This window comes from Phacochoerus africanus, chromosome 1 (assembly GCF_016906955.1).
Source record: "Phacochoerus africanus isolate WHEZ1 chromosome 1, ROS_Pafr_v1, whole genome shotgun sequence".
In the NCBI taxonomy this organism is placed as follows: Eukaryota; Metazoa; Chordata; class Mammalia; order Artiodactyla; family Suidae; genus Phacochoerus; species Phacochoerus africanus.
In genome coordinates this window covers 86,197,588-86,225,419 of record NC_062544.1, presented here as the reverse complement: position 1 = coordinate 86,225,419, position 27,832 = coordinate 86,197,588, and positions in this window count along the sequence as shown.

Here is a 27,832-nt window from a genome sequence, read left to right as displayed (position 1 = left end):
GTTTCTTCCTTCTAGATAACTTTAGCCTACTCACAATCCCACAAAAATCTGCTGAAATAAGAAAATACAGAGCTCCTGTAAGACTGCAGATTATCGCACATATGTGTGTATACACAGATGCACACACACACACAACCACACACACACACACACACAATGATATGAAATCACTAAAATCAAAGCATAGATGGCTTCACTTTGCTTAAACCACAGTCCGGGTATTCTGAGCCAAGTTTGATATTCTGACTGGACCACATTGGTAAATGCTTCAAGACGCATTTACTCCAAAAGTAAGATAAGTGATTACTTTGGTTTATCTTGGAGTCCTTGAAGTCATATCACAAAATCCTGGAATGTTAGAGCAGGAATCATGCTTGGAGATCATCTAGTCCAGCAGGTTTCAAACTGTGTGTGTAATCAGGCTGAACAAATCTGACTCCATACCAGATCTGTGTCTTTAACTTTTGTAGTCTATTGCTTTTGCTACAAGTTAATCATGAAAAGGATGTTGTCTATGGCTTAAAGTATACACGGTGGCCCATCTCCCAGAACTCTGCCTCCTATGCCTGGGCATTAAGCTAAATAAAACACCTCCATTTGGCTTACCAGAAATATTTTGACCAGGCCCACCCATGAATGGCAGCAGGAATGAAGAAACTAACATATCCCATCCTGACTCTGGCCAGAACCAGGAAATATTTGCAATAACTTATCACCTTTTTCACTTAACCTCCTCAGCTCCCCCTCTTTGTTCTATAGAAATAAACATCTAAACTCAGGCAGGATGGTTCTTTGTAATGCCAGTCCACCCATCTTCTCTGTCTTCTGGCTTTCTGAATAAAGTAACTTTTACTTGCCCCAGCTCCTCATCTGGATTCACTGGCCTGTTTTGCAGCGAGCAGTAGAAGCCTGGACTCAGTAATGTGTCCTGGAATCCTTCAGAGTCTTCTCGGGTGGTAGGAGACAAGAACTGCGTCAAACTCTGAACTTCCAACCTTGTTCCGACAAGACTTAACACCAATAGGGCTTGGTTTACATATACAGCTCCTACGTGCCATTTGTTTCATGATCAAGCTCTCCTGAATTTTTATTTTTCAAACCATTCAGTTAGTCCAACCCCTCACTGTACAAAAATAAAAGCGAGATGACCTTCAATACTCAGGAAATTTGGCAGTACTCTCTCCACTTGAGCTTGCTGCTTTTTGGGGGGTCACCACAGCGAGAACAGAGATGGCTCAGGATCACTGTCAGACACAACATCAGCTGCTGTGCAGTCAGCCAAGGGCATTGTGCTGTGAAGCCATCAATTATCCTGAGTCATCAATGAGAGTTTGCTGTTGTAAAGGGACTCAATTGAAGATAATCCATAAAAAATCAATTACATTATTATTTCTTAATTAGGGCACTTGACAATATAGCTTTCCTCAGCAAAGCCATCAGTGAATAAGCACATAAATATACATAAATAAATGCCGCTTCCATCCCACTGAGCTCCTCTATAAGTTCACAGTGACCTTTATCACCAGACATTCTTCCAGAAAAGACTATTTGCCTGTTTAAGAAAACTCCTGAGCTGTTTTTCTCTTTTGGATGGAAAAATGAGTCCATCACAAGTGCTGATGATAATAATAATTATTATTATAGTTATAGATTATTAAAATTTCATTTAATATTTGTGAACATGTGGTCACAGTCCATTTCCTCTCTTTAAGGCAGTGGTAACTCAATTCTTTACCTTGAAGTATACCAAATATGCCCTTGTGCCAAAAACCACTAAGGAGATACCTCACCATAGGAGAGTATTTTCAATGACCCTTCTCCATTCATTCCTGATCTTATCCCTTTTCAGCTGAACTTCTTCCTCATTTCTGCATCACAGCTTCACCTCTCATCTGTAGTCTTGAGAAAGCCCCCTGGACTTAGTGTTGTGTTTGTTTTATTTGTTCATTCAAGCACCATTTGTGGAATGTCTGATATGCAACAAATGTTATAGAAAAGTTTTCTGATTTACAGAGTGTATACCTCAAAGAACAGGTGATTATAATGCAGCAAAGCCCTACAGGCTTTGGGGAGTGGTGAGCAGAGTGCTTTATCCATCCTTAGGCAAGAAGGGAGGTTCTTTTAAAGGAAGTACCAGCTGCTTGCACTGAGACTGGAATAGTGAATAGTCTAAGAAGGAGTGAAACACCATGATCAAATGCCCAGGATTAAGAGAGACTATTCCAGATCTAACAGCAAATTGAAATGACTGGAGCTCAAATGGGACCAGAAAGTTTGATTAGAGCTCCAAGTAGGGGTAGGAGAGAAGGAGAGCTGTGGGTAAGAGGTGTTCCAGGCAAAAAGTCCAGCATTTGCAGTCTCAGAGAAAAAAGAAAACAGGGACAGAATGTTTGACAACTGGTAAAGCATGAAGGATAATGGTGAGCAATGAGGATGGAACCAGAACCAGAACACAGAGGGCCTTGCAAAACTTGTAAAAGGCTTTGAAATTGATTCTAAATGTTTAATAATCTGGAGTCTCCAGAAACACAGACTCAATAGGATATACAGTTGACCCTGGAACAACACAGGTTTGAACTTCATGGGTCCATTTTGTGCAGATTTTTTTCCATAATAAATACTGCAGTACTTCAGGATTGGTGATTGGCTAAATCCCCAGATGTGGAACCAGATACAGATGAACTGTGTATACACGGGTCTGTCTATAGTTTATATGCAGATTTTATGGTCAGTGCCCATAACTACTGTGTTGTTCAAGCATTAACTGTAGAGATAGATAGATGGATAGATGGATAGATAAATAGATAGATAGATATAGATAGACATAGATACATAGGTGGATAGATAGATATAGGTTTATTATATAAATCAGTTCCCACAATTATAGAGGTTAGGACATTCCCACCATTTGCCACTGATAAGCTGGAGAACCAGGAAAGCAGTTGGTACCATCCAGTATGGGTCTGAAAGCCTGAGGTGAGATGGGCAGTGGTGACCCGGTATAAGTCCCAAAGTCCAGAGGCTCAAGAACCAGGAGCTCTGGTGTCCAAGGGCAGGAGAAAATAGACACCTCAGTTTAAGGAGAGTGAGAGAGAGAGAATTCACCTGTATCCTGACTTTTTGTCTATGAAAGCCCTCAGTGGACTGGATGCTGCCAGCCCACAGACAGGGTTGATCTTTTTTGCTCCATCTACTGATTCAGATGCTAATCTCTTCCAGAAGCACCATCATAGATACACCTAAAATCATGCTTCACCAGCTATGGAGCATCCCTTAGCCCAGTTAAGCTGACATATTAAATTAACCATCACAAAAAGCAAATCTCCTTTTTGTTGGGCCCTAGAAAAATTCATTCTCCACACAGCTATTAGAATACTCTTTTAAAAACATCCATCCCTGTCCCATTTCCTACCCATTAAAACATTCCAATGGCTTTCTATGACACTTGGGATATATTTTCTACCTGCAAGGATGCAAAGACCCAGCATGCTTCCATACAGTGGTTCTGTCCTTTTCCAAGGCTTCCATTCAGCTGCTGGGAGGGGAAGAGATTCGTCAGGGACATAGCACGCTGTTTTCTCTTACATTTCATTGGGGAGCATGAGCCTGTGACCAGACAACCAGCTGCAAGGGCTGACCGGCCACTTCCCAGCTACAAGGGTAGATCTTAGGGAATAGCCATCTCTGCTACAATGGCAGATTCAGTTTCAAACTCTCTTGGTTATTTATCAATTTACTTATTAGAATAGTATTATTTTATTCCTTCATTGGAAATTAAGCTAAGCTTGTCCATGGTCATACCACCCTGAACATGCCCAGTCTTAGAAGCTAAGCAAGATGAGGACTGGTTAGTACTTGGATGAGGGAAATTAAGCTAAACTCCATGATCCTGGAAGCTTTTTCTATTATGGATACCACCATAGTCTCATTTCTTAGAATAGAGCCTGGAGGGATAAATTATCAATAAATACTTTAAAAATATGTTTCAGAAAAAGTATTGCTGGAGGAACTTGGTCTTCATATTAAAATCCCATAATTTTTCTACCATGGTGGTTTCCCAACTTTCTGAAAAACAGAAACCAGAGGCCTGGCTGGCTTATCCAGAACTACAGATAAGATAAGAGAACCAATGGCTTCTGAAGCTCCGCCCCGCTCTGTGATTCTGTGTCCCCAGTGATTCCCTCTGTAATGTGAGGAGGAGGCTTGCTCCTGAGAAGAGAGGGGAGCCTTGTCTTAAAAAGGGCTATGACTTGAAATCAGTGGTTTGGCTTAGGGCTGGGGCACATTTTCAAAGCTTAAACTGGCCTTCATGCAGACCCTGATACCTTCAGGCACACAATCACTTCTGCATGGTTAGTTATTCTACATCTCCTGGGAAAGGCAAGCAAACAGAATAGAAATGTGCTTTGAACCAGTGAAGGCCTTTCTGTTCTTTAAGTGCAGCTGTGGTGCAATATCCTTAATTGACAAAGTGATTGTACTGATTTCCTTGATGTGGCAAGAATTCCAGGCTAGTGCTGGTATACAAGAAGAGCTCAATAAACATATATATATACACACACACATACACATACATATATACGTGTGTGTGCATGTTTTTATAGACACACAGAGAAAGAGAGTTAAAATATCAATGACAATTGGAATATTTAAATGTGTAAAAATGATAAAGCTGACCAGGGAATTCCTCAATATGCTTCTGGCTCACCAGTTCACCGTATTTTTTTTTTTTTAATGGCCACACTTGTAGCATATAGAAGTTCCTGGGCCAGGGATTGAATCTGAGCTGCAGCTACAACCTATCCCACAGCTGCTGTGGCAACACGGGACTCTTTAACCCACTGAGCCAAGCCAGGGATTGAACTCTCACTTCTGCAGTGACCTAAGCCGCTGCCGTTGGATTCTTTACCCACTGTGCCACAGTGGGAATGCCTCCATATTTTAAAAATGCCTGTGTTATTCAGGATTTTGCCTCCTTGGTTGCATCTTTTGGTCAGCAGGATCTCACAAGGATCCTTTGGAAGGATCATCTTCTGCAGTGTTTGGAGACAAGGGGTTCTTTGGCATGGCTGCTTCAGAGTCCCATCCCCTCGTGTCTCTGTTCCTCAGACATTCTCTGCTCCTCTTGATTTCTAGGCACCAACAAATATCTCATCCTCATCCTTATAGCTATTATTCCTTCCTTGTCTTTCTGTCTGCCAAGAAATGGCCCTCCTTTCTTTTATTTCCCCAAACACCATAGCTGCTGTGTATATGGCAAAATTTAATTGCAAAAATAAGACACCCAATAAAGTCCAACCTAAAGGTGAGTCCTACACTCTTGGCAATTCTGCTGGGCCAAACACAGGAGTGGCCATTTGTTAACCACACTTGCCTTCGCCTTATCAGGACCCAGGGTCTTTTCTGCCTACTCATGGGTGATCTTGTTGGTACTCCACCTGAACCCTCAGGCCTGGCCAATGCCAACTTCTGAGGGTTTTCTCTGGATGCCAATGCTGGCTCTTCCCTTAGTGGGCACAGTCCCAAGTGCAGGAGGATCAAGCTACTTAGGAGGAGACATCGATAAATATGGAAAAACACCCAGCTCCCTTGCCCCCGAGGTGGAAAATCTGGTGGTGTGCTACACCAGCTCATGAGAGCTCACTTTACATTTTCAGGCATCCTGTGAGCCTGCTGTTAAAAAGTCATTACTGAAAACATTTAGACAGTGCATATTTCAATGCAACAAATTATATGAAAAACAAAAGTAATAAAGACTCAAGGGCATGACTTCTGAATTATTTCACTAGATTTTGCTATTATCAATGCTCTTGTGGTTATTTACTTCTACTCTATCTGAGTGGTAGAAACCCTATGGGATGGTGTGCTACTGTGCATCTTTCTCAGCTTCATGTTTATTGGTGTCACATTGGGCCACGGTGGGAGTATTTACCCCAAAGAAATTGATTGGCAAACACTGCAAACCAGGGCTCTTTTTATCCCCAGAGAGCCAATTTTCGAACCCTTACTATCACACCCCTGGATACCTCTGAGGTGCATGTTGTACACTGGCTCCCAGAGTTCCCCAGTGGGAGTCAGCTCCAGTTACCCACATACATTGTGTACCTTCATGTCCTTCTCTTAATTGCTTATTTTACCTTCTGGTAATACCTGAGATTACCTCCAGAATAAGTCTTTGTCTCAGAGCTGTCTTCGGAATAAGCCGAAACTAAGACCTACTGGACACTTCTATGCAGATTCATTAATCTCAGCCTGGCCTCTGTATTACTTCTTTATGTCCCAAATAGCCATAGGCCTCTGCTATCTACCTTTAGCAAAAAAGTGACAGAAGCTCTGAGAGTATTTTCTCAGTGAAGTGCTTTTCCTGACCATTCCATCTAAAACATCATTCTGCAGAGTTTCCTTTTTATGCAGCAGGTTAAGTACCCAGTGTTGTCACTAGAGCAGCTCGGGCCATCCATAACCATCCTGCCATTCCATGAAGGAGGCCTGTGGGCTCAAGGGGACTGGCCAGTCACCGAGGACCACATAATTCTTCTCAGACCACAGCTTGAGTGGAAAAGTTAAATAAAGTCTTCATGTCCTTCTTGAAAAACAACTACTGCCACCATCCCTGGCCGAGTTTTATTTTTCCATATGGAACTTTTTACCCTCTGGCATAATACTAGATATTTTCTTTGTTCATTAATTTGTTAATTACATTTTACACTCTAGTATAGGTTCTATAAAGTCTAGTTCTTTAATTATTTATCTCTGTTTTCTATGTTTTGATGTAGTGTGCACCTTAAAATCTTATGTTTGATGCAGTCTAAATATCAGCCCAGTCAAACAACAAAATTGATTCAGACACAGGGGATGTCAAGAAAAATGTGATGTGTCTTTGCCCCGGAGAAGTTAAGAGGCTAGTGGGGGAGAAATATATCAAATAATGACAAGGCACTGTGTTAAGAGTGTTAGCAGTAGCCCAGACTATCTCTAGGGTGTCCACCTTCTTAACTTCAGGCATCTGAAGTGTTCCTCCACTCCAGTCACCACTGTCTCAGCTGAGGCTCCCATTTCTGTTCCTTCTAAATGAGGGCTTCCCCTAGGAGTTGAAATCCTCCACAAAGCCTGTCAGAGTAAGCTGGTAATCATGTCTTTTCCCTCATAAAATCTTGTGAGCTCTTTATTATTGCCTACAGAATAGACCCAAACCCTTCAGCACACTCTGGACACTTCTCCAAGGTTGTTTTATCTCCCTTTTCTTTTCCAGGTGCATTTTTTACAGCTGAACTTCCTGCCAGTCCCCAGATAGAGAAAGTTTTTTTCCTTGCATCTTTTCTCTACATGGATGGTCCACCTTCGTCCTCATTTCCTCAGCTACCATGGCCACTATCTCCTGGCTGTTGGATGACAATTCTCTATAATCTTTCTCATTGCTGCCTGTCTTATAGGTGAGGTACTGACTTTCTCTTTTCTGGACTGTCCTTCCAAGGATATTTATGTAGGTAACAGACTTATAAGAGAGAGAGAGTCTACCACTGGAGCAAAGGGCAGTTTTGCTTACTGCTTATTATAAAAGACCAGGGTTCCCTAACCTCAGGCTCTCTCTGAGGTAACACAACCTGCTGATAATGCTGGCTACTTTGATTGCTGGGAATAATAAACTATCATCTGTCTGTGATCCAGTGTTCTCATATTTTCTGCCAACATCCATGCCACAGGGGCAGAGTAACTTTTGTTTGCCAGAAGGGTAAAATCGATGATTGTGATGGTCTCTATCTGGTCCTTTCCTAACTTTACTTACATTCTGCTCCTCACATCAAGAGACTGAGTTTAATTCCTATCCCTTTGAATCTGGTCTGGCCTTTGTGTGGCAGCAATTGCATTCTAGGACTTCAGAAAGTAAGTTATTAGATAGCTTTCAGCTTCTAATACTTCTAATATTTCAGCTTCGGATACAAGCTTCAGTGCTTGGGTCTCTTAGAATACTTGTTTTGGGTCAACCCCTTTTGTCACTCATCTACCTTGATGCGAGAAATCTAAGTCACATGGAGAGGCCATTATAGGAGCACTGGTCAACAGCCCCCATGAGCTCTCAGGTCTAAGCCAGTATCAACTATCACATTAGGCCACCACAGGACATCAGTTCTAGCCATCACCTGAATACTCTTCTTTGAGAGACTTCTGGTGAGAACTACCCAGCTAAGCCTGGTTGACCCAAGTACCATGATAACAATACATTGTGTAAACTGCTAAGTTCAGGTGTACTCCATTATGACACCATGGATAAATGGTGCAGAATCAGATTTAAGAAGTCCCAGCTCACCAAATACCAGCTCACCAAATAAAATACATACCAAGTATTTTAAAACACAGATACAAAATTACCAATGTAAATATATTTATATTATTCTCATCATGGTGGAAAAACACTTTCTCAGATGTATACTCAGGAAGTATCTTCAGACATATCTTCAGACATCAGCAGAACTAAATGCAGAGATCAAGTGATTTCCCATATTTTTTAGAGTTCAGGATAATAAAAATAGTAAAGGCTTTATTTTCTCTTGGGGACTTAGCTTCACCAGCCAGGGTGATCCTGTTCACTAGGATTTGTCTCAGGATGTAATTTTTTTCACACACACACACAATAAAATAGATAATACTATTACATTATCTATTTATTTCTATATTACATATTATATTATATATATTTTCTTTATCCAGTCATTCATCAATGAATCAATGAACACATAGGTAGTTTCCATGTCTTGGCTACTGTGAATAATGCTGTGGTGAATATGGGGGTGCAGATATATCTTCCAGATAGTGATCTCATTTCATTCAGATATTACCCTGGAGTGGAGTTGTTGGATCATGTGATAATATTTAATTTTTGAGGAACTTCTAAACTGTTTTCAATCAATTTACATTCCTACTCACATTGTACAGATTTCTTTTTCTCTACAACTTTGTTAGCACTGATCATCACTTGTTTTTTTTTTAAATAGACATTTTATAAGGTATGAGGTGATATCACATCATGGTTTTTTCTTTATATTCTTTTTGGCCACACCTGTGTCATATGAAAATTCCCAGGCCAGGGATCAATTCCAAGTCTAAGGTGTGACATACACCACAGCTGCAGCAATGCCAGGTCCTTAGCCCATTGTGCCATAGGGGGACTCGTTTCTCATGGTGATTTCAATTTACATTTCTCTGTTGATTAGTGATGATGATCACCTTTTCATTGTACCTGTTGGCTATTTGAATATCTTCTTTGAAAAAATGTCTTTTCAGGTCTTTTGCTTATTTTTTCATTGGATCATTTGATTTTATGCTTTTGAGTTGTACTAGTACCTTACATATTTTGTGTATTGACCTTAATTATACATTGATTTGCAAATATTTTGTCCTACTCCATAGGTTACCTTTTCATTTTGTTAATTGTTTCTTTTGTTATTCAATAGCTTTTGAGTTTGACATATTCCCACTTATTTATTTTTTACTTTGTTGCTTGTGCCTTTGGTATAGTCAAGACCAATGTCAAGGAGACTTTTCTCTGTGCTTTTCTCTAGTAGTTATATGGCTTCAAATTTTACCTTTTAGTCTTTAGTCCATTTTGAGATATTTATTGTGGGTGGTTTAAGACAGGCATCTAGTTTCATCATCTTTTTGCATATCACTACCCGGTTTTCCCAACACCATTTATTAAAGAGCCTATTATTTCCACTGAGTGTTCTTGTCTCCTTTGTCAAATGTTAATTGACTGTTCAAGTGTGGGTTTATTTCTGAGTTCTCAATTATCTTCTACTGATCTACATGCCTGTATTTATGCCAATACCACACTGTTTTGATTACTATAATTTTGTAATATAATTCGAGGCCATGATGTGTAATGCCTCCTGCTTTGCTCTTGTTTCTCTGGATTGCCTTCGCTAGGAGGAATTTCTCATGATTCCATACACATTTTAAGATTTTTTTTCTATTTTCATTTGCATTGAGTCTATAGATGGCTTTGGATAGTATGGACAACTTAAAAATATTAATTCTTCCAATTCAGGATATTTTTCATTTGTTTGTATTTTCAATTTCAGTTATTAATGTTTTATAGTTTTCAGAGTACAGACAGTTTACCTCCCTGGTTAAATGTATTCTTAAATATTTTGTCATTTTTGATGCTGTTGTCAATGGCTTTTTAAAAATTTCTACATAATTCATTATTAGTGTATAGCTCATACAGCTCATCCATGTATATTGATTTTATTATCTTGCAACTTTAGTGAATTCATTATTAGCTCAAACTGTTGTTTTGTGGTCATCAGGATTTTTTATATATAAGAAAATATTGGAAATTCCTGTTGTGGTGCAGCAGAAATGAACCTGACTAATATCCATAAGGATGCAGGTTTGATTGCTGTTCTCACTCAGTGGGTCAAAGATCTGGCATTGTTGTGAACTCTGTTGTAGGTCAGAGATGCAGCTCAGATCTGGAGTTGCTGTGGCTGTGGTGTGGGCTGGCAGCTGTAGTTCTGATTCGACCCCTAGCCTGGGAACTTTCACATGCCATGGCTGTGGCCCTAAAAATAATTAAAAAAAGAAAATATTGTCTATAAAATGTCAATTTTACTTTTTTACTTCTTTTGTTCTGATTTAGATATTTGTCTTTTTTTTTTTTTTAATTTTCTTGCCTGACTGCTCTGGCTAGGGCTTCTAGTACTGTGTTAAATAAGAGTGGTTAAAATAAGCAAACTTGTCCCTGATATTATGAAAAAAGTCTTTCAATCTTGAGTGTTATGTTATTTGCGGGCTTATCATAGATGGACTTCATTATTTTAAGGTATATTACCTCTATACTCAATTTGTTGAGAGTTTGTGTCATAAATCTATGTTGAATTTTGTTGGGTGCTTTTTCTGAATCTATTGAAATGATTACATAACTTAAATTTTTTTCATTCTATTAATGTGATGTTTCACATTTATTGATTTGTGTGTATTAAACAATTCTTGCATCTCAAGGATGAATCCCGCTTGATCATGTTATGTGTTCTTTTCAACGTGTTGTTGAATTAGGTTTGCTAGGATTTTGTAGAGAATTATTGCATGAATATTAATAAGGAACATTGACCTGCAGTTTTCTCTTCCTGGAGTGTCCTTATCTGCCTTTGGTTTCAGGGTAATCATGAGATGAGTTTGAGAATTCCTCCTCTTTAAATTTTTGGAAGCATTTGAGAAGGATTGACATTAATTCTTTAAATACTTGGTAGAAATCACCAGTGAAGCCATCAGGTTCTGGGCTTTTCTTTGCTTGGGGTTTTTGATTATTGATTCAATTTGCTTAATCATATTGGTCTGTTAAGATTTTTTATTTCTCCATAATTTAGTCTTAGTAGGTTTTATGTTTCTAGGAATTTATGTTTCTTCTAATTTGCCTAATTTATTGTATACAATTTCATAGTATTCTCTTATGACCCTTTATATTTCTTTGGTATCAACAGAAGTGTCTCCTTTTTTCATTTATAATTTTATTTATTTGATCTTTTTCTTATTTTCTGATTTGTTTAACTGAAGTTTTGTCAATTTTTTTTATTGTTTCAAAGAACTAACTTTCAGCTTTGTTAATTTTTCTATTATTTTCCTATTCTCTCTTTCATTTATTTTCACTCAAATTTTACATTTCCTTCCTTCTCCTTACTTTGGGTGTAGTTTTCTTCTCTTTTTCTAATTCCTTGAAGTGTAAAGTTATCTTTAATTGAGGTCTTTTTTACTGGATATATTCATTTATTGCTGAAAATTTAAGCTCTTAGTGCTTCTTTTGCTGCATCCCACAAGTTTTTGTATTTTAAATTTTCCCTTTTGATTTTACCTTCTACCCATTTGTTATTTATGTGTGTATTGTTTAATTACCAGTATTAAATTTTTTTCCAGCTTTCCATCTATTATAAATTTTTCATCTCTAACAAGTTCCCAGATAAGGCTACTGCTGTTGTTCCAGAGCTCACCCTTTGAAAAACATTATTTTATAGAGTGGTAGTTAAATAGTGGTGGTGCTGCTGCAGCAGAACACCAGAGTTTAATCTTGAATCTGCCACTTACTCTTCTTTTGAAATTGTGCTTCTACTACTTTGTAGTAGGGAAGAGATAATAAGAATTGTCTATGTTACAGAGTTGTTGAGAATAGCAAACAAGAGGATACCTGTAAAGCTTTTAGAACAAATCCTAGTATATAATAAATGCTCAGTAAATGCATTTGTCCTTGTTGATGAACTCTTACTCAAATTAGGCTTTATAAAGCATTGTCTATTAACAAAACTCAATGTTATCATGTTCAAAGTTCTATAGTATTTTAAAATTTTTTCTCTGCTTTCTTTGATCTCTCCTTATTCTTGGTCTTTCTTTTAGATTGGGTCTTTCTTTAAACATATTCAAGATTCATTCAGTAACTAGCTTGTTCTCATTGACTATTTTACTTCAAGAACAACAAAGCCCCATAGAAAAGTGGTTGATCATCTATTTAAATATATTATTTAATTTTCCACTTGTACATTTTAGTATATTTCTTTATACATATCAAAAGCTCCACCAGTAACTTTTTCTAAAAGGAACAAAAGGACAAAAGTTTTTTTTAAAAAAATAATTTTATAGGCTTAATGTTTACTTGTTATTGCCTGAAAGATGAAATGTTGTCAAGAGGAAATGTCAGCAGTACCAAGAAATGTTTACATAGTAGAAATGACTTCTAGACTTCTTACAACTATAGGAAACATTTTATTTTGGGTAAGGCAATCAAGTATTTTCCAAATGTTTTTACATCTTACCCTGAGCATTGCCAATGATGATCTATTCACCCAGTTTATAATCATTTACCCTCAAAATCAGGTTCCTGTTTAGATACATTTGTGTTACCCCTTTGCAAAGTTTCATTTTTCTTCAGAGGTTCTGCCCATTAAATTCCTCATGACAGTGTAAATCATAAATGGAGATTATTCAAAATTCAACCTCCTTAGCTTATCTTAAAAAGCCATTCCTAATATCACCTTATTTAACTTTTCAGACTAATTTTGTCAAAATTGCCACTTATAACAAGCTGTGTGCTGATGAATGTTTAACATTCAGCTCTCTGAAGGAAAAGAATAACAACAAATCAAACTCTGATTTAGAGTGCCTGCCAATTTTCCAGGTGTAAATATTCCTACTATGGCCAACATTATATCAGGAAGAGATGTGGACAATTGGCTCTCATGAGAAGCTGGTGTGAACTGACACACCACTTCTCCTAACACACATACACACTTCAATACGGTAAGCATAGCAGGGGAGCCATAATTTCATGAGTACAATGGCATTTTCAAGTCCCCCCACCTTTGTCTATGCTGTGAATACTGCCAAAAATACCCACCCACATGTGTTTCTGGCAGACTCCTACTTAACATCTAAGGTCCAGGGGAAATGATAATTTCATAATTTTGATACTTCCTTCTATGGGAAGAATTAATTATTCCTCTTCCCTTTTTTGAACAATTTTATTAAAATATTATTGATACATAAAGTTGTGTATATTTAAGGTGTACAACTTGGTGTTCTGATACATGTATACATTGTGAAAAGATTGTAACAATCAAGCTAAATAATTTATATATCACCTCTACATAGTTTTCTCTGTGTGTGTGTGTGTGTGTGTGTGTGTGTAGGATCTATCCTCTTAGCACATTTCAAGTGTGCATTACAGCATTAACTATCATCTCCATGCTGTACATTAGCTCCCTGGAACTCATTCATCTTGCATAACTGAAACTTTGAATTCTTTGACAATGTGTCCTCATTTTCTCCCCTGAAACCTGCCCCTGGCAATCACCGTTTTATGCTCTACTTTTATGAATTTGAGTATTTTAGATCTCACATATGAGATCATGCAGTATTTGTCTTTCTGTGTCTCACTTAATTACTACTTTTTCTGAGTTCACTTTAGTAATATTTAATTGCTTCTGTATGTATGCATTTGTGTATGCCTAGCACAGTTTCTGGCACCTATTAAGTAACCAATTAGCCAGAAAAAAAGGCTCTAATAAACCAAGGTCTAGAGTAGAAAACAGAAGAAAATATGTTTTTCACATAATGAAATCATGGAGACTAGCTTAAAACCCATTAAAAATTACATTACAACCTTTTTAAAGGTGAAATATTCAAGTAAGGGCAAAATTCATATAGCATTTTTATTTATGGACTTCATTTAAATATTTTAAAAATATTCTTTTACTTAATTCTTACAATATTTCAGAAAGGCTAAAAACCAGAAGTTTTCTTGTGGTGCAATCCAGTGTTGCTGCATCTGTGGCAGCACAGGCTGCAGCTGTGGCACAGGTTTGATCCCTAGCCCATGTTCTGCTGACATGGCCAAAAAACAAAACTAAACTAAACTAAAACTCACAGAGGTAAAGCAACCTACCCTCCAAATGAGCAACCTAATTATTAACAGAGTCAAGACTCTAAATTTTTCTTATCTGCCTTTTCTACTGAAATAGGAAATCAGTCTACTCTATACCCAAAAGCACTATAAGCTTCCTAAAAGCACGGTGCCTTCTACAGTCGTCATAAATATTACTGGCTTTTTCCTGCCCAAGTCTGTTGAAAAGTAATTCAGCAATACATATTTAATTTGTTTTAACCTTTCAAGTTTTGATAAACTAATGTAGAAATACGACTTACAAAATTATAAAGTGTATAAAGTATGCAATTTTCTAATTCAGCAATAAACTACTAATTCAATTCTTCATCATTACCTTTTGAGTGCCCACTATGACATAGTTAACCCTATTGTCAGCTTACATGTGCCAGGCAGTATGCCGAACACTTTCTACATCTTATCTCTTTCACTCTCACAACCATTTGAGGCAGGTACTATTATTTCTGCATTCTTTAGATAAGGCTTAGCAAGTTGAAGTAACATGACCAAGGTCACAGAACTAAGGCATGGAGGAGTCTGTCATGTTTGTCTCAAGTCTGACATCTGCGCTGTTAACCACTGCAAAATGCTGCTCTCTTTCTTTTGTAGAAATAAAGCCAGTGAGGATTCTTAGCATCAACAGCACAAATACCTTTTTGATAACAGGAATTTAAGAGTCAGAGAATTAGTAGCTGACTTTTAAAGAGTTGAAGTCCACTCAGCAAGATAGATATTGGCATTAAGTCTCTTTAGATAAAAATGCTTTTGAGCTTATAAATGTTTCAGAAATTCAGAAAAGGTAGAACTTACTGGTAACTAAAGCAGACAAATAAGTGTCAAGGTTTGTGGTGGGTACCAAAAGATGAGAAAGAGAAAAAACAGGAGGTAAGTGTTCCAAAGAAGTAAAAATATCACACTTGGAAGCAGGAAGACAAGGTAATAATGTGTCACCTAACCGTTAAGTTCACTATAATATGGACATTGAAGGAGTGAGATTAGGAGAAGACCCTGAATACAGTATCACAAATATAATTTCCCTGATACCAATTTGTCAGATAGATTGAGGTGGAAGGAAGACTATAATTTAGATCTAGATGCTGAAGGTTAAAGATGGGCTTGAGTTGGGAAATGCAGTAAAAAATATCCTGTATAAGTCATTATGAAGGAAAGTACAAAATGATTTTGTTCATATCATAGAGGAACTCCTGGATTTGTAACCCTTGTATCTACTATCTAGGTGAAAAATATGAATATTTTGGGAAGAGACCCTAGTTTCTAAATATTGGATAAGGCCTTTGTTTGAAGATATTTGAAGATACTTAGAAGTGCAATGTGGCAGAAAAACTTACAAGTAGAAATGACCAGTAGGCAGCCAGAGGTTTTTTTGGAAATGGAATGCAGCAGTGTTCTAGACCAGTAAAGAGATACCTATTTAGAGATAATAAATGAAGTTTTGATAAAGGAATGCATCTTGACTAAAGACAATTACAGAAAAGTAAGATCTAAATTTTTTTGAGTAAATTGACATGTAGGGGATGGGAAGATTAAGTGCCATCAGTAAAGGGGAGATATATCAGCAAGGGTCAAGGATGCCAAAGTGAAAATGTGTGCCGAGTTATCTACGACTAGCCATGCTAAGTGCTAAAGAGAGGCTACATAGGACAAGAACTGAAAAAGGCTCTTGCTTTTCAAAACTTGTTTAAAGGATTCTTGGAGAGTTCTAATACAATGAGATGTATAGAAATTGCATTGCTTTGAATTAAGTAGAGTGGAGAAATAGAGACAGAAAATAAAGACATATTTTAGACTAAGCTAAGAGAAGAGGCAGCAGGATGTAGGAAAAAATTTTGTCAAGATGGAGGAGACTTATCCAAGATTGAAGGAAAGATAGAGAAAGGAAAGACAGATGGAGACATCCTCAAGAAAGCAAGCGCAAATGATGAGGTCAAAGGAACATTTGGAGGAACTAACATTAGACTGTAAGATAATCTCCTTTCCCTTCCTAGGATACTTGGGAGAAAGCAGCCAGGGGCAGAGAAATGATTCTGCAGTGCAGGGGAGGGTATAGCTCAGAGCGAAATAAAAAGCCTCTGATAATCTACCTGCATCCAAGCTCAGTCTGCTTGCCAAGTCGTCACAATCATTGTTTAATGGAAAGGCTTCCCCTAAAGGGAGCAGGTGTGATTGGAACCAGTTCAAGTGTAAAGGAACTGGTGCTTCCTTTGGCAGCCTCCCACTTTTCTTCTCTCTCTTTTCTCTACCACATCCTGCAGGTGCCCATTGGCCCCCAACTGGAGAACGGCACCCAGGTCTGCTCCCTGGGGACAAGTCTCAAGACTGTGTACTCATTAAAAATGTAGGCCATTTTTTAAGCCTGTCTATCAAGAGAATTTTGAGAAAATGTTGAATATCCTATCAACTAATTTATTATTGCTCCCCTCACATGTTTCTTTCTCCAAAGGGTTCTCTAAAACAAGACTTTTATTCAAAGAAATGAGCAGATTTTCAAGTGCTGAAGAGGTGCCCTTGGGGATGTTTTTTGGGGTGGGAGATCTTGACAAGCATCCCTTCAAAACTGGAGGACATTTAAAATTATGAATTCAGAGTTTCTGTTGTGGTTCAGTGGGTTAAAAACACAGCATAATATCCATGAGGATGTTGGTTCAATCCCTGACTTTGCTCAGTGGGTTAAGGATCAGGTGTTGCTGCAAGCTGCAGTGTAGGTTGCAGATACAGCTCAGATCTGGCATTGCTGTGGCTGTGATGTAGGCCAGCAGCTGCAGCTCTGATTCCACCTCTAGCCCAGAAACTTCCATATGTTGTGGGTATGGCCCTAAAAAGACCAAAAAAAAAAAGTGTTACAAATTATTGCCATCAGCTTTTTCTGTAAATTCTGCTTTATAATAAAACAAGATGGGTGGGAAATTTCAAGGGGGGTGGGTCAGTATTGGTAGTCAGTTTTCTCCAGAGAAACAAAATCAGTAGAATAGATAGATAAATCTATAGATAATATTAGTTTATTTATTTAAAGAAGTTGGCTTAAACAATTGTGGATTAGGGCTGAATGATAGATAGATAGTAGATGATAGATAGATAGATAGATAGATAGATAGATAGATAGATAGATAGATAATTTCAAGAAATTGGCATATGCAATCGTGAGGTAGACCTAATAGGCTTAAACTCTTAGACTGGAAATGACATTACAGTCATAGGTAAAATTTCTCCTTCTGAGAAACCTCAGTTTTACTCTTATGCCTTTTCAACAGAGTGGATTAGGTCCACTCATATCATTGAGGAAAATCTCCCTTACTTAAATTCAACTAATTATCATTATCAACTTCATCTACAAAATATCTTGCCAGCAATACCTAGTATTTTTTACTGAGCAACTAGCTAAGTTAGCATGTAAAACACATTGCACTGCTTAAGTTATAACTTGGAGGAATAAGGATGTGTTGGATGTAGTTTTAAATTGTTGTGTTATTATCTCCATCTTCAAACATCTGATCTGTGTAAGTGACGTTTTAGAAATAGTCAAGACAAGAGGCTTGAGTTAAATCTAAGAGAAGAAACCAACCTCTGGAGAAATAGGAAGGAGGTAAAGAATTCAGTAGAAGTAGGATATAGAAACAATAATTATTTAGGAGAAAAAAAAAAATCAGAGTCCAAGTATCCCCATTACGGACCTGATGGTTCATAGGAAGTTTTCAAACCATTTTTATTTAAGTAACTAAAAAAGTGACCCCACAAGATTGGAGGATTTGGGGATACTGAGACACATAATACTTAAGTTACATAGAATGGAATGAATTTGATGAATGAAATAATGTTCCTTCCATCTGTCATATTGAGTTCTTTTGTGTTGATTCTTCTCTTCTGCATAGGGATTATTTTCTTAAATTTAGGATATACAACCAGCATTAATTTTCCTATTAATTTTTTCAACTTTGCAGCCATGAGTGAAACACATGGCTTATTAAACAAAGGAGAAGAACTAACATTTATTGTGTGTTTACTACATGCCAAGCCACCTTACTAATTTCCTTACTCTCATTTTACTCTCAAGAGGGGTTTTAAAGTTAGATATAATTATCACTATTTTGCATATAAAGAAGAAGGATTAAGGAAACTAGAGATGACCTAGAAGAGTTGAAAATGGACCTAGCCTTAAGATTGGGCTTCCAAAGCCCAGGCTCTTGATCAATAAGCTGAAGTACAATTCCAAACTGGCCAGGCAAAGGAGCTCTTAAGTGTGTTCCTTGGTGCCTTAGCATGCCACCAACTTGCCTTAGGGGCCACTTGGGAAGATCAGAAGAAGGCTTTGGAATTGGAGGACTAAGCAGAAACCCCACTTCAGCTAGATTGAGCTCCACAGTTACCAAGTATATTTTGCTTGTCAGAACTCAAAAATATATATAAAAACATTGTTTTAGATGATTCACTCCAGGTACGTATTAGATAAACTAGTGACCGCAATTTTTCTTGAATTAGCATTTATGATCTAAGGGACTTAATGTGGTTTACCATTTGGCAGTTGAGGTCCAATCACATTGCAGGACTCCTCACTTAAAACCAACATCACCTCACTTGGTTGGCAGGGCCAACTTCAGGTTTAAGTAGGAGAAATGTTCTCTGAATAAGTAGCTAGGGACAAACCAAACTAATTTTTTTAGAATTCGTTTCATCTTAGGTTGCCTACAGAAGTCTAGCCATAAATCGGAGCCTATCCTTATTGCATTTATTTATAAATGTAGATAGGTAGGATATAAGCCTCAGTTCCCTCCATTTTAGATAGTATAATCCAAAAATCAAAACATAAAGAGTCTTCAAGTGTTATCAAATCTATTAAGTCCAAAAGAGTTCATTGATGACCAATTTCCAAGTGCTTAAATGGTGCAACTGCATCTTAGCTTATGCGAAAATCAATGCAAAAACATGAATCACCAGAGAGTATGTTGGAATCTTCCAAAGACAGTTTGTAATGAGCAAACCATTGATTCGAATAGACAGGACCCTGAAAGCTACAGAGATCAGGCAGGTGAAAAGCCAGAGTCCCTGTCCTTTATAATTAATCATTATTGCTCTGCTCCCTCTTAGCATCACACAAGGGACTTCCATTCAGACCAGAATCTTGGCATTTCTGTTGGTTTGAGGGTGATAATTCAACTCTGGCACCAAAGAGAAATATGTATGATATTGAAGGGAACCCATTACATAACTTATATATGCACCATTATAAGGCCAACACAATTACCATTAATATTTCCCATATCTTTTTTTATCCACAACAGCATATTCTTGTCATTATTATATAAAATCCAAATGAAGATTATAATTCATAGAATTACAGATTCTTGGAACTGAAAGGAAGCTGAGAGATCATTTCGTTTAAGCACTTCATATATAGAGATGATGAGGCAATTTGTCTAGAGTTACAGAGTGGTAGGTAGAAAGCTAGACTGCCCTTCCCACCACAACTCACAGACTAATAGCACAAGAGGTTTAACCTGGTGGTCTAAATCTTTTATCTTAAAGTGATTGATCTAACTGTTAATTACACCATTTTCTAAAAAAAGAGCTCACCTTTTCTAAGAGGAGGCTCTAGTCAGGCCTGGATTCATGCCATGAAACTGACATGCATTTGTAGTTTGTAGACTAATAAAGAATTCCTGTCTTCGTTGCTTCCATATTCAAACTATTGCACAGAGTCTACCTGAGGCCGACTCTTCTACTGTTCACTTAGATCCAATTTCCCTCATGGGAAGTTGTGTTTCATCATTTCTTTGAAAACAGGCAAGGTCATGATTACTTCCTAGTCCTCCAGGGAGCTTGTTGATTGTCGGCAGATATCACACATGTCACATTTGGGCCAAATCACTTAATTGCTGGTGTGAGACCCTTTACCCCCTCCTTTCCATATCTTTCTAGTCTGGACCACACACGTCAAAGTAGGTAGTCTATCAGTCTGGTCCTTGTGTGACTGTGATGAGCAGAGTTGACCACTACTGGGCAAATTGTGCAAACCACTGAGATTGAGGGGCCATTTCTTACAGCAAAATTACCAAGCCTATCCTGACTAATACACTTATATATTTGATCAAATCAAGCTTCTCTAGGTTTGCTGTGGCATTTGAAAACACATATGCACACATTTACAATTTAGCCAGACAGAAAAACATGGTCAAAAATGCATGCTCAGGCAAGACAAGTTTGTTTGTTTTTGCCCTGTGTGCCTAGCTTGAAAGTGCAGTCAAACTTACTTATTCATCTAACAATTGTATTGCATACTTTTGAACCCCTCTTCTCAACTACAGACAATTATTTATCTGGATTGTAGTTACATATATAACAAGGGTCATTAACACTTGAATTTTGCTTCTAAGTATGATATTTCTTTAAAAATCAGTTTAAGTAGTGTTGAGAGTAAAACTAATTGGGGGGGGGGGTGGTGATCTGAGTGTGGAGCCAGTAATTCCGCAATAGTTACCTGAGAACACTACAGGGATAATTATTATTGAGTCAGTCAAATGTTCCAGCAGCCTGGTCACAGCAGGAATCAATGCACTCCTTTGTTTTCGATATCAAGGGATCATCTCAAAATCATCAACATTTGTGAGGGGTGTGAATGCAAAGTGACCTGAGTTTAACACCTCAGTTCCCTTATTACTTGTGTTAAACCAATATTTTTATGTGAGAAACAGTGGGAGGGAGAACTTTTTAAAACTCCATTGAATTAGTAGAAAATAAAAATATAAATATAAATAAAGCTAAATACTTTTGCATCTCTCTCTCTCCTGTTCTCCACTCCTAATAATGGTACCTCTTGCTGCTACACTGGACAAATCCTGACATTGGGGAACAATAGCAGGAGTCTAATGGATGCATTTTAATCAAATTGCCTTGGCTTTGAACCTAATAATCGTTAAGCCATTTATGAAGCAGTGAGTGGACCAATCAGAGCTCAGAGATCAAGGAACAGAAATTCCAAAGTTCCAGGACAATTTCGGGCAGAGCAGGAACTTCCAGAAACTGAATCCTCTAGAGTGTACACCTGCAACTCAACGTTTGGTCCATGGCCCAGTAGCATTAACGTCTCCTGGGATTTTGCTAGCAATTCAAAGTCTCGGTCTCCACTCCAGACCTATTAATTCAGAATACTTAGAGAAGGGCCCAGCGATTCGTGTTTTCACAATCTCTCCCACCAAAGTTTGAAAATAACTTGTGTAGAGTTTTTAATCAGCTTTCATGCATTTCTGTGCATCTCCACTTTAATCTGGAACTCAGAGAGCAGGCATCTCTGGAACCAGCAGAGAAGAGTGTACATTATTCAGCTGTTCTGATGCCTCTGTCTGATTAGACCCTGTTGATGGCAGTACTGATAGCGGCTTCTGTTTTGTGAGCTGAGGAAGTGCCAGGCAATTGCCTTTTCTTAGATAATTCCAAGATTAACGGGCTCGCGTTGCTCAGATTAGCAGCAATTCCCACCCTGCAGCCAGCAAGAAGGAACACTCTGTCCTCTCTCTGGGCCAAGGAGCTGCCTTCCCAGCCATCAGTTTGGGCAGGAGAGATGCTGATCAACATAAGTCACTGCCTGTTCCCAGATTGTCACCATTACCCAGCCAGTGAGACATTCTGTCCTGGTGCTCAGGCAATGCTCTGCTGGTTTGCCTGGCTCCTGCTGTGGGTGGGCAACAGCATCAGCGATTGCAGAGGGCATTCTGTTCAAAACAGAGCAGGCATACAGGGAAAATCCCTCCCACCTGACTCTGGGAAGAATGTCAGTGCAGTAAAAGGGTTGTTGACAGAAAGCAAGGGTGAGAGTGTGTAAGACTCTTCTCATGCATCCCATGGAAAGCCAGCTGGACCTTGAAGTAAACACTGTTTCCCAGTGGAGGTCACAGTGTGGACACCAGAGCTGCTGGGGAGAGGGACATTTCTCTTGTTCTTTTTTTTGCATTTCACTTTTAAACTGTCTGAATTTTTGTTCTGTACCATTTGGAGCTAGTGTCAGTATAAGTTGCAGAAAGCCTTCAAAAGGAAACAGGCAAATATAATGAATAGCTGCCTTCAGTAGCAAAAATGCATTCTAAGGTGGCAAAGGATTCTATGCCAAAATCCACCAGAGGCAGTGATAACAATACAAGCAAACATGGGGTCTCCTTCTCTTAAAAAAAAAAAAAAATCAAGATATTTTTACATGGTGATTCTTTGAAAACAAGGATGCTCATTTTAAATTTCAGGCCATAAAGTAAAATCAAATCCAAGTGTTCAAATACGGAAACGTGACCCTTCTGAAATACCCAATTCTGCCCAATTTTGTCAAAATGGCTTATTTCTGTCCAACCCCATCAGATGAATTTCAAAATGGCTGTACTAGAAACAATAGCAAAAATGTTTTGCTACAAAAGTAGCAATGACAAAAGTCTGGTTTCCTCTCCAGCCTCTCCAAAAAAAAAAAAATGATCCCGGCTGCCCAGTATAACACCTGCTGCTCACAATGAAAGCCCAAGCCAAGGAACTCATGCCCTTCCATCCAAATATCCAATCTACCCGCAGAGAATTCAAGCTGTCCAGCCACACACCAGCTGCTTGCTTAGTCACTGCAGAAGGCTCAGCGTCCACTCCCTCATCTCTCCTAATGTTTTTTTTTTTTTTCTTGTTTTCCCTCCCCTCTATCTCTTCTATGAAGCAAGTGTCATTAATGCACTTTCAGAATTCCCCATGAAACCCTGAACCAAGATCCAGGGTACTTCCAGCAAGGATCATCAAATTTTAGCCTTCCCTTTCATCCTCCCCTTCTTCTCCTAGTATGACACAAACCAATCATTTCTAAAATCTGAGGGAGAACCTGCAAGTTCCGCTCCGTGGTTAGGGTCAGCCATGATGTTTTAATTGGACCATTCATGGAATGGGGTGAGCTGAGACCTCACCTCACTCATCTACCTTTATCCCATTTTCCAATTGCAAGATGAGGGATGTCCCTCATGATCTCAAAAACTTAGGAAGTTCCATCATTTTCTTGCAGCTATAGTGCTTTCTCAATGCTTGGTTCATAGCAATACTTCTCTGTCTCTGCCTTGGCCTGAGTCATGACTTGCCTTACCTTATAGATGTGTTTTAAAAACAACACACACAAACCTTCAAAACACAAAGCATTGTCTCAGGAATGTGCATTTTTATTTCAAAGGCTCTTTGATTTTTATCAGTGATTGCTACTGGCCAGTGATTCTTAACATTTTAACTTTCAATGCAGCCTACTTAGGCAGTGGCACATACAAACCCAGATATTTACCATGCCCTCAGGATTAATCTTTATGATATAATGGATGATTCTGCGATATAAATAATTACTGCTCTCTGATCATGTTCTCAAGACATGGTGGCCTCCTAGCAGTTCTCATAAGGTATTGTCACACTTCCCTGTCTTCAGTCCCATCTGGGACATAGCTAAAGGGAGCTACAACCCAATATAGGGGTATCCCTTGAAATTCAACTCATAGGACAGCTGGGTCTGTGTACACTGAAGAGGCCCCTAGGCCTGGAACACCCTTACTCTAGTCCTAAGCAAGAATGTTCCTCCCACCTTTTGTATGGCAACTCTCAGAAAAGCCCTCTCTGACCATCTTAGTTATACCAACCTTTCCTCACTTTAGATACATTCTCTCTCAGCCCACTATTTAATTCTTAGCAGCAAAACAAAGCAGTGATTAAGTTAGTGGCAGATTTTGTTTTGTTTTTCATTTTATGGATGCACCTGCAACGTATGGAAATTTCCAGGCTAGGGGTAGAATCGGAGCTGCAGCTGATGGCCTAGGCCACAGGCACAGCCACACAGGATCTGAGCTGCATTTGTGACCTATGCCAGAGCTTGTGGCAACGCCAGATTCTTAACCCACTGAGTAAGGCCAGGGATTGAACCTGTATCCTCTGCATACCAGGCAGGTTCTTAACCTGCTGAGCCAACAACAGGAACTCCAAATTAGTAGCAGATTTTATTACTAACTCTGATTTTTCACCCTTCACTGTATCTATGCTTTTTTTCCCCTGTAACTTTCCAGTCTCTTCCTACCAATTGCCAGAGACCTTCTTGACAATCGTGTTGAGAAAGATTTCAAAGTTTCACCTGGACTCACTGAAAGACGGGCCGTCATTAATTGGCTATGCTTCTAATCCTCTATGGTATATCTGATGACATAACAGAAAGCTACAGAGAGAGAATCAGATCAGAGGAGTCGAGAAAGTAAGTATTTGTCATCAATCTCAGAACTTAGGAAACATCACTGGCCAGTAGCTTTGTCACAGATTTCTTGTTCTATGCCTCTTGTTTTCCTTTTCACTTTTCCAGAGTCTGTGCTCTGGAGACTACTGGCTATACTTGCTGTAGACAGGCATGTATGTTTCCCTTTACTAAGAACTGAGACTCCAGGGAGGGGAGAAATGGGAAGATCAGCATGAGGGACTAAATGCAGATGTTGGGCTGAAAGGAGCTAATTTTTTGCAAGGCTAACTCTGGAATTGGTTTAAAAAAGTCCATTGTTTTTCTCCTATAATTTGGGTTCATCAAAGGATTTCTCCTATGTGGGCTCCTCATTAAGGTTTGTTGATAATTTGCTTAAAAGCCTAAGAAAATGACTGGCATAGAAGTGTTGGCTTATAACTTTTTTCTTCTAATGCCCCACTCTTTCGACACCCACATGAAATCTATTGTTTATTCTCCAAGTCATTTAAACCTTCAGATACCATCAACTAGTTTGTTTTTACTTAATGTCTGTCTCTCATAGAAAATCTGTATCATTGGGGAATTCTGAGCTTCCAGTCTGGAGGTGCTACTGATTCCATCTCACTGAAGTGGCTTTTGTATATACTGATGGCAGCAGCTCTTACATATTTTTATTTCCTGAGAAAATTAGACATTATTTGACCAAGTATAGTGATAGAGTTGCAGAGGAAAAGAGGAGGGGAAAATTAAATCAAGAAAAGCCCTGCAACGCAAAGTTTTGAAACCACTGGCATGGTAAAGGATGATTTTATCCCTTTTCCCTCCAAACTTGCTTCTCCTCCTGTGTTCCTCACTTCAGTGAATATAGTCACTCTCTGCTTGGTTACCCTAGACATGGCCCACGAGTCATTCTTAATATCTCTTCTTCCTCAAACATCAGGTCCAATCAGTCACCAGATCAAGCCAATTCCATCCTTGTACTTGTCTCTCATTCTCCATTCTTACCCTCTGTATTAGGACCACCCCACCTTTCACCCACCAGCCTCCCATCTGGTGTCCCTGTTCCTAGCCATGCCTAACTCTAATCTAGCCTCCAAACAGCCAATGTGGTTTTCTAAAGAACAGTTCCCAATCAAGACCTTTGCCTAAATGTTTCATCCTTGCCACCGTTCTTAAAAGAAGATTAAGTGGTTGTCTTTGGCTCCCAAGATTACTTATCCTGTCTCTTTGCTGGCCACTTTCTCTACATAATTCAAAACTCTTTGGGTCCTCTGAATCCACCATGCTCTTTCCAAGATTTTGTTCACATTAGTCCCTTTCTCAGATATATTTCTCACTCACCTATCACCTGGTTAATTCCCACCAAGTCACGGCACAGGCTTCATATTATCATGGAAGTTTCCCCTGTTGCTCTAGGAAGGGTTAGGTGACTCTGGTACATGCCTTCTTGCAGATTTCCCTAAGGGGCTGGAGCTCTGACCACACTGCATTGATAATGACAATCTGATGTGTGTTCTCAGCTAGACTACAAGCTCTAGGACAGCAGCCTCTGTGCCTGGCTTGTTTACCGTTGTATCTACCCATCATCCAGCAAAATGTTTGGCACATTTTAGAAATTCAATAAATATTTGTTGAATTGAATACCCATGGGAGGTTGGAGGTCCATATCAATTTGCCTCATGTGCTGAGCACACACTTATAAACTGATCATCAGTTCAAGGAAATGTTAGAGCAAACATGCTGGTACAGAAATGCCTGGGTTTGAATTCCCATTTGTACCACTTACTAGTGTATGACCCTGAGCAAGTCACTTAGTTAACCTAAACCTCAGGTTCCTCATCTTAAAATTGGGAATAAAAATCCTATTTAACAGGGTTGTTAGAGATCAGGCATCCTTATAAAACACCCAATACTGTGTCTAGCCTAATAGCTGTTGGATAAATAATAGCCTTATTATTATCATAAATAGGAGAGCCAGTAGGATTGAATGTTGAATATGCAAAAGGAATTATAATTTATGAGACAGAAGGAAAGAAACTTAGGAAACCAGATAGGATGGGAGGATAGAGAAATGGCAATGTTGGTGTAGATCTTAATTTTGTGTTAAGCTTTGATATGAAGCGAAAATTCCTTTTGACTTTATTCTGTGTTGCTCAGATTCAGACATATATATGTATATCTGGAGGGCCTATTTAGTTTGGACTCTTTTTAGCTTGTGACAAAAGTACAACTCACAGGGCTTCAGCACTAAAATGAATTTCATGTAACTATAATATGGAAGCAACACGGCTTCAAGCAAATTTGAACCTGTGGCTCTAAACTGCTACCAAGAGCCCAGTTACTTTTATACCTATTGCCAAAACTATTGCCAGAGGCTCTCCAGGATACTTGCATCTGCCTTCATGTTCAGCAGGAAAAGAGCAAATCTTTCAGGAAAAGAGCAAATCTTTATCTGAGCATCAAGCCAGAGTCTCCACATATACTCTGATGGTTCCAGGAAAGGGCATATGACTCCAAATGTCTCAGTGACAGTTGATATTGAGAACCTTAAGTGTCCTTTAATCAATTCACTGTAGAGAGATATGATGTACTGATTTGCTTAAACTAATCTGGACCCACCAGTGACATTGGGATCTCATTAAACTACAAGGCTGAAAATAGGCGAGGAGAATTTTCCAAAAACCTTAGAAATAGTGTCACCATTAAAGAAAGGGAATGAATGCATGCCAGCAAATAATGGTGCTTGAAGTCAGGAAACATCTTTGGAAAAGATTTCATCTTCCAGGAGGGAGAAACCAAGCTTTAGAGCTTCTTCTAAGGACCACACCCAGTAGAAGGCAAGGATGGAGAGTAAGGACGATGTCCTCTTGCAGGAACATTAGAGGCTCTCCCTTAAAGGATGTCACAGTAATCATACCAAGAAGAAAACCAAGGATCTAGAAGGTTGTCCAAGTTGCCCTGAAAAAATCAGTGAAGGACTCAAGGCCAAAAATTCTGACTCCAAAATTATGTGCCTTGCAGAGTCCCTTAAACAGAGATCCTAGTTGAAAATAACCAAACTTCACAGCCCCCAGAAAACCTTTAGAACAATAGGCTCAAAAATAAATTGACAGGTTAAAATCTAAGCAATGTATATAGAACAGGTACAAGTCTGTTTAGTGTCTTCTAATCCAGTGCATTCCTAA